At 43.5% G+C, this 12,212-nt stretch overlaps 1 protein-coding gene across 3 annotated transcripts in view; it reads left to right on the forward strand.

Annotated features, from left to right (window-relative positions):
• Itga6 (integrin subunit alpha 6) overlaps window positions 1-12,212 on the forward strand; it is a 79,402-nt gene that overhangs the window by 1,136 nt on the left and 66,054 nt on the right. The gene's annotated exons all lie outside the window — the stretch shown is intronic.

The following is a 12,212-nucleotide window of genomic DNA, read 5'->3' on the forward strand; positions in this document are numbered from 1 at the left end:
GTTCGGCCGCACCCGAGACCCGCTGCACCCCTGCACTGGGCAGGCTCAGCCAAGGGGGTAAAAGCAAAATGTCCGATCTTGAGCTGAGACTTAGCAAACAAGGTTCGGAAGTGACAACCCCCCACCAGGGCTGTGCTCTTCAGAGGAGAAAGTGGAGACCGGTGCTCTTTGCCTCTCCTTTTCTTTTTAAAACTATTTGGTTCCCACATGATCTCTTTAGACCCAAGAGGGTATTCTGGAGCTAAGCCTCCTTAATCGCTGTGGGGCTGCATTCTTGATCCGTGCTACGGAAAAACAGACTCTAACAACAAAAGGACCCCCTCCCCACCCAGGCCTTTAGTTGAACCCAGGTCCTTCCAGGACCAACAGACCGGAGAAAGCAAAGTGCAGCCACAGCATGAAGGATATTTTACTGTCCCTCTTTTGGGACTTTGGAGCTTGTGGGAACATTGATTTCATTGGTTAACATCGTTGGAATTTGTGAACATTGTGTATATCCGCATCTAAAAGTCATTTTTTTTTTTTCTGACAACACCTGCTAGGTGAAGCAGAGACACTAGCTGAGGGAGGGGCGTCTGCAGGCAGGTGGTCTGAGTTTGCAGGCCTGGCCAGCTGCTTATACTCTGCTTTCTTATAGAAGAAATTGTTAAGCTGTAAATCTGAAATGAAAGGTGGTTTCTGCTAATTCAGTTAATGGATGACATTTAGTGTCTTAGAATACTGTGTGTAGCTGTGTTTTCACCCACATGATTTGAACTTGTTAGTGCACAAGTGTCTGTGGGCCAGCAGAGGGAATGCATTCCCCTTGGCATTCTGGCTTTTTGGGGGTACTTGTCCAAGCAGATGTGAAGGGGAAGCACTGGGGCAAGAGTTGTCCTTGGGATGGAGATTTGTACAGTGTGCCTTTAGCCAGGAATCTCTGTCATGAAGGTGAGCAACATGCCTGCTCTAACTTGTCACTGCTGCTGGGCTTCTCTGGTATTAGAGCTGCTGTAGGCCTTCCCCAGGGTAAGAAGCTTGTGACTGGGCTTGAGGCCTTCTAATAGAAATGCTTTTCTTTAGGGCTTACTGAGGGGAGTAGCTGGTCAGACCATCAGATGGGAAAAGGGCCACCTTAAGGGGACTGTGTCTTTCTCTGGAGCCCAGAGGCAGTAACCACACTGTTAGGTGACAGTGGTTTGTGACTGGTGTTGCCCCACACTTTGCTAGAGTACTCCAGCTTCAGGAGTAGTAGTGGTCCTCCCAGGAGAACCAGCATATGCATCCCGTATCGCATCCCTTATCCACAAGGATGTGGATAATAGAGCCAGTGAGATTAAAACAACTGGTCAGGTTTCCTAAACTCCGTGGAAAAGATGAATAGGAATATTTCAGGAAACTGGTGGAGAGTGTCCCTTCTTGGCCATTTAGTAAATGTTCATTTACTTTGGACTTTAGTTTCTTTATCTACAAAATAAAGATATAATAAAGGAGATACACTGTTTAATAGGGTTGTTGAGAGGATTAAAGGGACATGCAGAGTACTCAGTGCCTCCTCAGCAAGGATACTTGCTGACCAAATGGTAGGTGTTAATGATAAATTTAAAAGCAGTATCTGTGTTCTTAGTTACTGTGTGTCAGATATTGCATAGGTGTTCTGATATTCTGTGACTGTATTGCTGCGAAATAGTAAAGCCAAAGGTTGTTGTTGGTCTGGTTGATTCATATCTTAAATTCTCAATCACATTTATGAAACTTAAAGCAGTTAACATCAATGAATTGTAATTAGACTCATAACAAAAGTAAATTTAATGAACAAATGACTTTGAGATAGAAGTAAAATATCATAGATGTGTGGGAATATTAGATAAATACTCTGTTATAGAAAACCCATTATAGATTTTCATGGTTTAAATTTTCTACAATGCCACCTAAATATTTAATAATGTCTTTAACACTAGTTAAGATTCTATGACAGAATAATACTGTGTCTTAAAGCCCTTAAACACATTGGATGTTCTTAAAGCTCTAGGAGCCATCGGACTTGAGGGAATGGTGTAAAACTTCCTCCAGAAGTTTCAGATTCCGAAAGATGATTATTAGCTGGTCATCTGAAGTGACTGAGGTCAAGGTCTGAGTGCTTTGGACTCTTTAATTTCTCTTAGGTACTTAAAGTTGAGTCATCCAAAAAGGTGGAAGGTATGTGAAGGTGAGGACTGTGGGTATATGCATCTTATGAATCATTCCCCAGCCCTTCTGGAGAGAGGGGTCTGTATGACCATAGGGCAGGACCTAGAAGGAGAATGAAGTGTCAGTGATTTTTGAATGGCTCCTAAGTCTCACTTTCTTCTCTCTGATCACCACTATGTTCTAGAAGCTTTCCAAGCCCACCATCACTATTTTTATAACTCCATGATGTTTGTTCTTAGATTTACTCAGACCTGCGATGTCCTAGCATTTAAATCATATTTTCTTAACTAAATATCATCTAGTCTGACTCCCTTAAGTTGCAAGTTGTGAAGACTTTTCCAAAGTCTCACAGCTGTTTACACAGAATCTTAACGGATCTGGATTTGAAGTTGGTATTTCTGACTCATGCTCATGCCCTCTCTAAAAGGAAAAATCAGAAATATCCTTTAGACCTGGAGAAGTTGGCAAGCTTTTGAGTTTTGGAAATGCACTATATTGTGTTGATTTATTAAACTGCTTCCCATATGGGTCAGGGTTGTCTATTTAAATGTTGGTGCCTGGACTCTCTTCCTATTGACCCTTATTCCAACTGGCCATGGATCAAGTTTTAGGACCTTACTTCTGAAAAAGTGCATTGGAGTGCGACTTGCTAGCCAGGGATCAGACTGTGTCCAGGATGTGTACCTAAGCACTTGCTTCCTTGCATTCATTCATTCTTCAGAGTGCCATGTGGCACAGGGCCATCTTTCAGGTGTTGCTGGGTCACCTTGAGTCCTGAGAGCAGAGAAAAAGCCAAAATGGGCAAGAAGACTTGGAGGAAGTCCTAAGAATCTGCAAACAAGCAGAAATAGGTGGGTTTAATTTTAACACAGACTGGTGTGAGACTATCCAGGTAATGACAGGTTTGGAAGAAAGGGTCAAAGTATTTATGTGGTATGAATAATTTGCTGGGAAAGCCAGGTTCAAGGGTCATAGAATAAGATTCTCTATTACAATGAAGCAGTTCATGTAGAGTATAGACTGTTTAAGCCTAACACTATGTTGAGATTTAATTTGTTTTTTATAATCGGAGTATTGAAACTGTGGTACAAGGTTCCCCCAAGGACCTTGACCTAACATCTTACATGGCCAGTGAATTCTGTGGTATTTCTAAGAGGGACACTGGAGACAAAACAAAATACCATCATATGCTTGGATGATAGGCCAGTTGTGCCTGAAACACTGGTGAGTGCTGAGTCAGCCCATCTAAAGAAAGAATCTAATCAAATCTCAAGAACCTGTCCTACCCCACAGCAACTTCTTCCTGTGACTATTGATAGCAACGTATCTGACAGTTATGATGTTTGACTATTGTCCTTCATCTTCAGGGATGGTCTCCTCTCTCCCATCTGGATTACAGCTTATGTGAGGGCAGGGATCTTATGCTCATTTCTTTGCCTGATAGCACCTAGCCTGTGCCTTGCAAGTACAATGAAGTCGTATCATACACTCAATTTAACTTGTGAAATCAACTCTTCTGCTGAGGGTAAAGAGAGGGAGAAGTCCCTTTATTTAACCCTTTGCCCTTCCCTGCTCAGGCCTTGGTGACCTGCTGTGCTGAGGGAAATGGAGGCTATAGCTGTAATACAAAGTCACACAAGAATTCTTGCTGGTTGAGTTTAAGGGCCCATGTCCCAACTCGGGGATTTTCGTGAATGATTTCTTTTTTTTTACTACACTTGGCTTTTGCCCTAGAGGCAGACTTTAGAACTTAACCCCAGAGACACAGGTTGACCTGCACTACAGTGGGTGTTCAGGATGCCAGGTTGTTGGTTACAAGGAGTCTAGCTAGAGAAGCATGGCTGGAGCATCGAAGTCCTGAAAGCAGCTTGACTAGGTTGGGGGTCAAATGGGAATAAGCATGCTAGGGCACTTGTGAATTGATAGTGAACAGTTTAGTTACTCAAGGATAGCAAGGGAATCTTAGATATATTTAATTCTTTAGATGGAATAGGGGAGAGGCTGCTCACCCCTTGATGAGGGTCCTAAGAGCTACAGAATGGGGGTCTGGAGGCCTGTGTGACACTCCCACCAGCCTCTTGGGAGGATAGTAAAGATTGAGTACTATAGGAATGTGTAAGGGGCCAATGCCACCCCCCCCCCCCCGCCTATTTTCCCCTTTTGGATTTGGGTACAACTCTATAATTAATAACTTTATGTCTGGAAGGATCCTTAGGGATTCTTAAATGTCATCAGGGTTGCTACTTGGGGACTCTCTTTTTATGAAAGGTGGGATTCTCTCAGCCCAGATCTGCTCCAAAGTGTGCTCCAGGATTCTGTTCCTGCAATGTAAGTTTACAGTCACCTTTATGCAGAAGGCAGCACATAGTGTAATGGGTAAGGACTGAGTCTAGGGCCAGCAGGGCCAACTCTGGTTTTGCCATTTGCTAGCTATGACATGATACAGATACCTGACCTCTTCATGCCTCCCTTTCCTGGGCTATAAAGCAAGGATAATCATCCTTAGACTAGTTCTGGCCTGCGCCTTTGTTCAGTTAAAGAAATGTGGACACCAGGTCATACAGGGGATGTGGCCAGTTCTTCCATCCACATCTCCCATGCTGCCCGCCTGTGCACTAGATGTGCTTTCCCTTTTTGGATTTGATTTTTATACTAGTTAAGTGTACGTTTTCCTTTTCTTTAATTCAGTTACTGCTGCAGTCCAGCTGCAGCAAAATAACCAGGGGGTGACGAGCAACTTGTGTACATTGATACAGCGGGAGTGGGAGCCCTTTATTGTAGGACAGGAGAGGTATATATACATTACACACAGCTTATCTTAATTAACATAAACTAGATACAGCAGTCAACCAATAAGGAATCTCTACACTTAATGGCTCGCTGACGTTACTTCACAAACCACTCCCTCTGCAAAATGCCAGGTGCCATCTTGACTTGTTTACAGACTCTAACAAGTTACCATATGTTGGAAGATACATCTCAGAAGAACTATGCCCTGTAGTCTTCTGTAGCTACCAAGCAGTAAATAAATCCCAGGGAGGTTTTAGTTTTCAGAGGTGATGAATGGGCCGATGGGTGCCCAGGCATGACGAGACTCCCTGGGCCCAGAGCCTGGAATACCCTCTGAGGGTGGGTTGGGCAGTCTGCTTTCCAGGACTCCTCAGACCTCTGGCTCAGAAAACATGCCCATCCTTATCCTTGGGAGGCTAGGTCATTTGCCTACTACTCAGGGCAGAGTTGATGATTTCTTTTCCTTCATCTGTTGCTTCCATTGATGTGCGGTTGGAAGGAGCTTGCATGGAAATAGAGCTGATTATTGACAGGGAAACTGCCTATGGTTGGACAATTCATGGTCAAATTGTAGAAGTAGTATTTTCTTAGCAGGTTGGTTTGTTAAACTGGCATTGAGAATTGTAAACGGTGATCTCTTGGAACTGATGTCAGAGGCTAATTGTTAATTTGTCTTGAATCGAGGCAGGCAGATGGGCCCTTCACCAGACTCAGTTCCTGTCAGCCTAATAACAGGGTGAAATGACCACTATCTGATCTATTGCTATCTGGCTTTTCTGTTTAGATAAAGGAGGCGAGACAATCCCAAATCAGCACATCAACATTCTGAGGTTGACAAGTTTATAGAACACCACCTTCCATGGGCTGGAGTGGGAGCAGACCCCCCCACCCACCTCCTGCGCACCTTACATTCATGCTGGAGTTCAGTGTTGGTTGCTGCTGTCACGTCATTGATTCCCAAATTGGCAAAAAGACCATTTAAAAAACCTTTGAGTCTCTAAACCCAATTGAATGCTAAAGAAGACTGTTCTGAATTTTGAGGTAGAGGAAAGTGACACTAAAAGCAATCACACAGAGGGGAGAAAACAAAGTGACGTGAAGCCACGAGTGTCTGCATGTTTACTTGCCAACCAGGTAGATTATGTTGCATGTCATATAGTCTGAAGCTCACTTTTTATGAAAAGCCATGTCAGATATAGTATAAGAAAAAAACTTTTGGAGAAATAGGCTTTCTAATCCTGGGAGTATAGAGACAAAACTAAACCTTGGAATACTTAGGAAGGGGCACACTGGTTTGTGATATAAGGAGAAAATGAAGCATAGGGTAATGCCTGTTTACTCAAGGCCTGTTTGCTTTGCTTAGTGATATCAAGGTCACTCTGGTTTCTTCATTTTGAAAAGTAGACTCATAATGAGGGCGTCATGGAAATGTAATAAACAGTGACATCTTACTCTGGGTCTAAAATGAACTGTAAGCCTTCTGAACCAAATACCCACTCGGTCCTTGCAGATCAGACCCTTTTCAGGTCATGCTGCTGTTGATCAAAGAGTTCGTTTTCTGTGGTCCTGGAAAGTACCATGATATAAAATGAACTAAAGGATCCAATAGAATTATAGGCAGAGGTGTAGAATGAGGGGGCCATCAGCAGCTCTGAGACTGAGGGGCCATCCTGTCCCCCTTTCTCCGTAATGAGGAGAGGGAGAAGTCTTTCCTCGGCCTATTCCTGCCATGTGTCTGTCAGATGATGGCCAGACCTCCCTTCTGTTGGCAGTGCGGTTGCTTGTTTCTTCAGAACAAAGATATTGAAACATCAAAGTAGTGGAATGGAAATGTTGAGAAATCTCCAAGACTCTAGAGAGATTAGAGATAGGTAGGAAAAAGACATGGAAGACCTGAAGAGGAGGTGAGCTACAGAGATCTGTGTATAGTGCTTAAGGAATCTAGCATTGCTGCAACACAAATCAACCTGAGTTTGCAACTGAGGGAAAGTTTAAAGAAGCTCAGATATGATCAGATGGACATTCAGAGACATAATTCTAGGTAAATGTCACTGACTTGTGACTGCTAGTGATACTAGGCCCAGGAGCCAAACTAAGACAATAGTTGGAAAGAAGCTAAGAACTTAACGGACTTTAAGATTGATTGTATTAATCAGCTTTCTATTGCTATGACAAAATACCTGAGAAAACCATGACAAAATACCTGAGAAAACCAACTTACTTAAAAGGAGGAAAGGTTTCAGTCTGTGATCAGTTGGCTACATGATTTTTTTTTTTTTTTTTTAAAGTCCTGTGGTGAGGCAGAACACCATGGCAGGAGCACATGGTAAAGCAAAGTTGCTCACCTTATGGTGAACAGAAAACAGGGAGAGGCAGGGGTGAGGATCCCAGTACCACTTTCAGGGACACCAGTGACTAACTTCTTTTCACTAGGTTCTACCACCTACCAATGGTGCCATAGGCTGGTGATCAAGCCTTTGGTGTATGTGCCTTTGGAGGACATTTATGACCCAAAATATAACAACCAGAGTGATAAAGAGGCCTTTCATGAATTTGAAGTGCAGAGATCAGTCTGGACTGTGCTGGGCTCTTCTAGATGCTCAAGGACTAGGTATTGGGGAAGGATGAAGGAGATCTGCTGAAGTAGATGCAAAGGCAGGAGGGGACTTTAGGGATCAGTGAAGCATTTTAATGTCTAGGCAAGGTAAGGCCACTTCAATACTTTATCAGATAAACCAATTTAGGAAGACAAGAACTTTCTAATGCTTGCTAGGGCTGATACTGAGGACTAACTGAGAAAGGGCTCGTAGGTGTATGGAGAGGCTTTCTAGGGACCCTCCCTAGAGAATGATCCCAAGAGGTGAGCTTTGGCAGATGGTGATTCCTGCCCCCACCAAAACCTTGGAAGCATCCAGGAGCTGTCTGACACGGTTTTTCTATAACTTGGGATAAGAAACTAGTCTCTGTAAGTTCATTATTTTTTGGTGTGTGCATGTGTATTGATTTATATTTGTTTTCCATTTCAATCTAAAAGACATAGGGAGTTTTATTCCTATTTGAACATGAGAGAGAAGTGAAGACTTTGAAGGGACTATGCTCTAGATTTGCCAGAGAAATCATAGCCAGCTTCCCCGATCCCTGTAGAAATAGTTATCTCAACAGATGAACAGATATCACTGAGCATGCACTGGAGGTACAGCAGCAAGCACAATAAATTCCGTATGTAGGTTCTGACCGAGAAGACGGACAACAACAAAGTAATAGGTGCAGAATTTAGAAGGCGTTAAATAATAGAGGAAGGGAAGGGAGTTGGGGGTGGGGAGTGGCTGGCAATGGGAGAGCCAGGGAAGACCTCAATGGGAAGAGCATTCTTGGCAGAACAGAGTGCAAGGGCCTTGAGAGAGCAGCATGTATGCCTGGCATGTCAGGAAAACGAGGCAGCAAGGAGTCTCCTTGAGAGTAGACTCTGCAGGGCCTGGTGGGTCAAAAAGAGATGGGAAGCCATTGTCAGGTTCTCAGAAGAGTATGACACTTTCTGACTTGGATTTCTCTGGCTGCTACAATGAGGATGGACTGAGCAAGGAAAGAAGTAGTGATGGTGATTAAGAGGCTTCTGTAATGACAGGTGAGAGGGGATAGTGGTTGGGATCAAGGTAGTAGTAGTGATGATAGTAAGTGGTTGGATTCTGGGTATGTTTTGAAAGTAGAGTCAAATGGGATTTCCTCTGGACTCCATGGAGGTGAGAGAGGCAGAGGACAGAAAAGAAGGTGTCCAAGGTTTTGGCCTGAGTAGCTGGAAGGATGAAGTTGTATTATGGTTTAGGGAGGGTGGTGAGAAGGATAGATTTTAGGGGAAGAGTAGGAGTTTTGATTTTGACACATTAGATTTGAGATGTTAGATATGCAAATAGAGTTATTGACGGGTAGTTGAATGAGGCTGAAGTTCAGGTGGAAAGGGTGGGTTAAGGACAAAAATAAGGGCTTCTATATCTAAAAACAACAAATTAAAAAAAATAAGGGCTTCTTGGTTTTATTTAGAATGTCGAACTAAATGAGATCATCAAGGATGCAGGCTAAGGACTGCACCCTGGGGTTCCTCCATGCTGGAGTTAGGGAGAGGAGGGCAGCCAGCTCCAGCAAGGGGGGAAGAGTAGAAGTACTGTCCTGGAAGCCACCTGATGCAGGGGTTTCAGAGGGGATCATGGGTCACTAGTGTCAAATGACACTCACCTAGGATTGGTGAGGAAGAGCACAGGAACATTGCCAACTGGAGTAGGTTTGTGAGAGACAGGAGAGGAGGGACTGTAGACAGAGTGGGAACTCTCAAGTTTGCTGGGGAGGGGAGCAGAGCCAAGAAGCTGGAGGGAAAATGGGACCAAGATGGGAGAAAGTCCCAGTAAGCTGGTTCATTGAGGATGATTCAGTAGAGAAGGAAAAGTGAATGTAGGAAGGGTAGAATTGCAGGTGGGATGTCTGCGAGGAGGTGAGAGGAAACCCAGGTGGGGCAGTTAGCCTGGGTCTTGGAACATGGGTAGCTGATCACGGTCTGAGAAAGGAAGGCATGTTAAGGTGCAGGTGCAGGTAGGAAGGTAGGCGTCCTGGGGGGAGGGTGTAAATTTCTTTGGTTGCTTCTGATTTCTCAGTGAATATTAGGTCACTAGCCATAAGTTACTAGATACTTGCACAGAAGTTGGCCTCACAGGACTAACAACTTAGTCCTAGAGACTGTTGGCTATGGACTTGAATCCCAGCTCCCTCACTTTCTATTCATAGGACATTCTGTTAATTTGTCCTCATCACTAAAATGGAGATGCTGGTCACCCTGCCTCAAGGGTTGTTCAGAAAAAGTTGTGAGTTCTTTCTTAAAACAGGAATGTAGTTCTCTCACATGCGGGCAGTTTTGTAGCTCTTATCTTTACAGTCTGGTGGATAGCAGAGATTACCCTTTGGTGGTCAGGTCAAAGGTTAAGTTTTCTTATGGTGGGGGGCTGCAGTTGGAGTTGGGGCAGTTCACAGGCAGATGGGAGCCATGCCATTGTTTACTTGAGGAGAGGAAGGGGAAATGTGGGACTTGGAGGAGGAGAAAATGGCAATGTGTTAAAATTGTTTGGCAGACTCCATTTCCTTAAACTATATTTGAGCTACAGAGAACTGCAGCATTTTGTTGTGTGAAGTTCTTCCAAGGCTTGTTTGAGGTAGGGCAAAATCTTTTCCCATGTAGCAACAGCTCCGGAGTTTGGTACTGTCTTGACTGGTGCAGTCTCCAAGTGTCCTGCAGAGTGGGTGGATACCAGGGTGTTGAGTGGTGGACATGCGATGGGCAGGGTGGAAGTGAACGCTAGAATTCCATGGCAGGAGAGCCTAGTCTTTGCTTCCTGTGCCCACTGGCTCAGTTGACTGTCTTTGTGATCCTAGTCCAATGGTCAGTGCATTGAGTCAGTAAAAATGACCTATGGCCTTACTGAGTCTCCAGGGTGTGGAAAATGAGACCAAGTTAGCATTAAGGGTTCTAAATGACTGTCAGTTTTCAGTCTCTTCATTCAAGATGAGTGGTATGGACTTTAGGTAAATATGAATCCGAAAGGAAATGGAATATCTTTGAAGTGATATAAGAATATGAATAATCAGGATGTCAGCATCCATTCCCCTGGGTGTGCCACAAATCAAATATGGAACATCTTCCTGAGGTGACGTGGTGGTTAGTGTTCTTGTTTTTTTAAAGTCTACATCATTTGAGTGTAGGATGAAAGATATGTAAGTTTTAATATGAAACATGGGGTTTTACAGACATTTCAAGGTGGTCACTTTGTGCTATGCCACCATATATACCCATCTCCCTCCATCGTTGAGTAGAACGTTTGAGAAAATTTCATTGAGTGAAAATGTGTGAGAAGCACTAGCCAGTCCAACCTATGAAAGGAAGACTGACACCAAGATGTCTAGGGACAGCAAGTTAGTGGCAATATGCAACTTGAATCCTAGCTATCTGATACCCAGCCTATCCTAATGCTCTGCCACATACTTGCACCTGTCAGTAAAGCAGCCAATTTTTAGAATGAAACCCAGGCTTCATAACCTTGCCCTTCATGAACAATATCTTTGTTTTTAAATGTCTTCCACATAGTGGCCTAGGATAGAGAGAGCAAATATGCAGCCATTATTGCCCCTACCCCTGATAATTGGAGGCCCTCTAAATGATTATAGTACTTTTTTTTCCAGCTGTCTCAGAATTCCTCAAGTCAACAGAAGTCAGCCTCTGTGCATATACAGGTGTTTGCACCTACCGCAGCACCTGTTTGCCCTCTTGGCCCAGCCAAACCCCTTACATGTGGAAGGCTCTCTGTAAATTTCTGCCTGATGGAAAAGACCCCTGTTGGTTTGTGAGCCTCTAAGGAGAGCTCTTTGAGTTGATTTATTTCCTCAAATAAATTAAAGACTTCTAGATGGCAGGAACTAGGCTAACCACCTTTACACCCTGATAATAATCCTTTACACCCTGATACATTTTTTTAATTGTGGTAAAATGTGAAAATTATCATTGTTACCACTTCTAAGTGTATAGTTGAGTAGTGTTAAACATATTCATACTGAAGCATTCCCGTACTTCTTAAACTTGTTCTGTCGTGCTGAGGAATGATGACCACCATAAGATACTGATGAGCCAGACTTGAACTAAGCATAGAATTGTGGTAAATTATCTATCATCTGCTATATCCTAATGCAGGCTAAAGGCAATGGAATTAAGTTTATCAGATATATAGTAGAAGTTGAAATTCAGTGTCAGTTCAATGTGTTTTTCTAGGTTGATAAAGGACTGCTGCTAGTTGAATGAAATAGTTGTGCTGAATTCTGTGGGATTCTGGGTGTTTCACCAGTATCTTTTGAGAAACCAAAGGATGTTGTCTTATTAAGTTTTTAATTGTGTTGAAGAGGAAATTGCAGTGGCTAAAAAGCCTGGCCATCTTAGGGTGTTTCTTACATGTTGCTACTACTTCTTCCTAACTCTTGGTAGCTTTAAAATGAAATAGAGCGACTCTAGTCACATACTGAAAGCTGACCCTGGGTTTGATGTGACAATGGCACATTTAGGGGTCGAAGTTCAAAAGGAAGTGCCTGTTTGTTCAGGGAACACCAATTGCACTAACAGCTGTCCCTTGGTGGTAAGGCCATCTTTAGCTTGTCTTGCAAATACTTTCCTTATTCACCAGCCCCACCCCCACCCCCATCCCACCCCACCTCACTTCCTTTTGGAG

This window comes from Marmota marmota, unplaced genomic scaffold (assembly GCF_001458135.2).
Source record: "Marmota marmota marmota unplaced genomic scaffold, marMar, whole genome shotgun sequence".
In the NCBI taxonomy this organism is placed as follows: domain Eukaryota; kingdom Metazoa; phylum Chordata; class Mammalia; order Rodentia; family Sciuridae; genus Marmota; species Marmota marmota.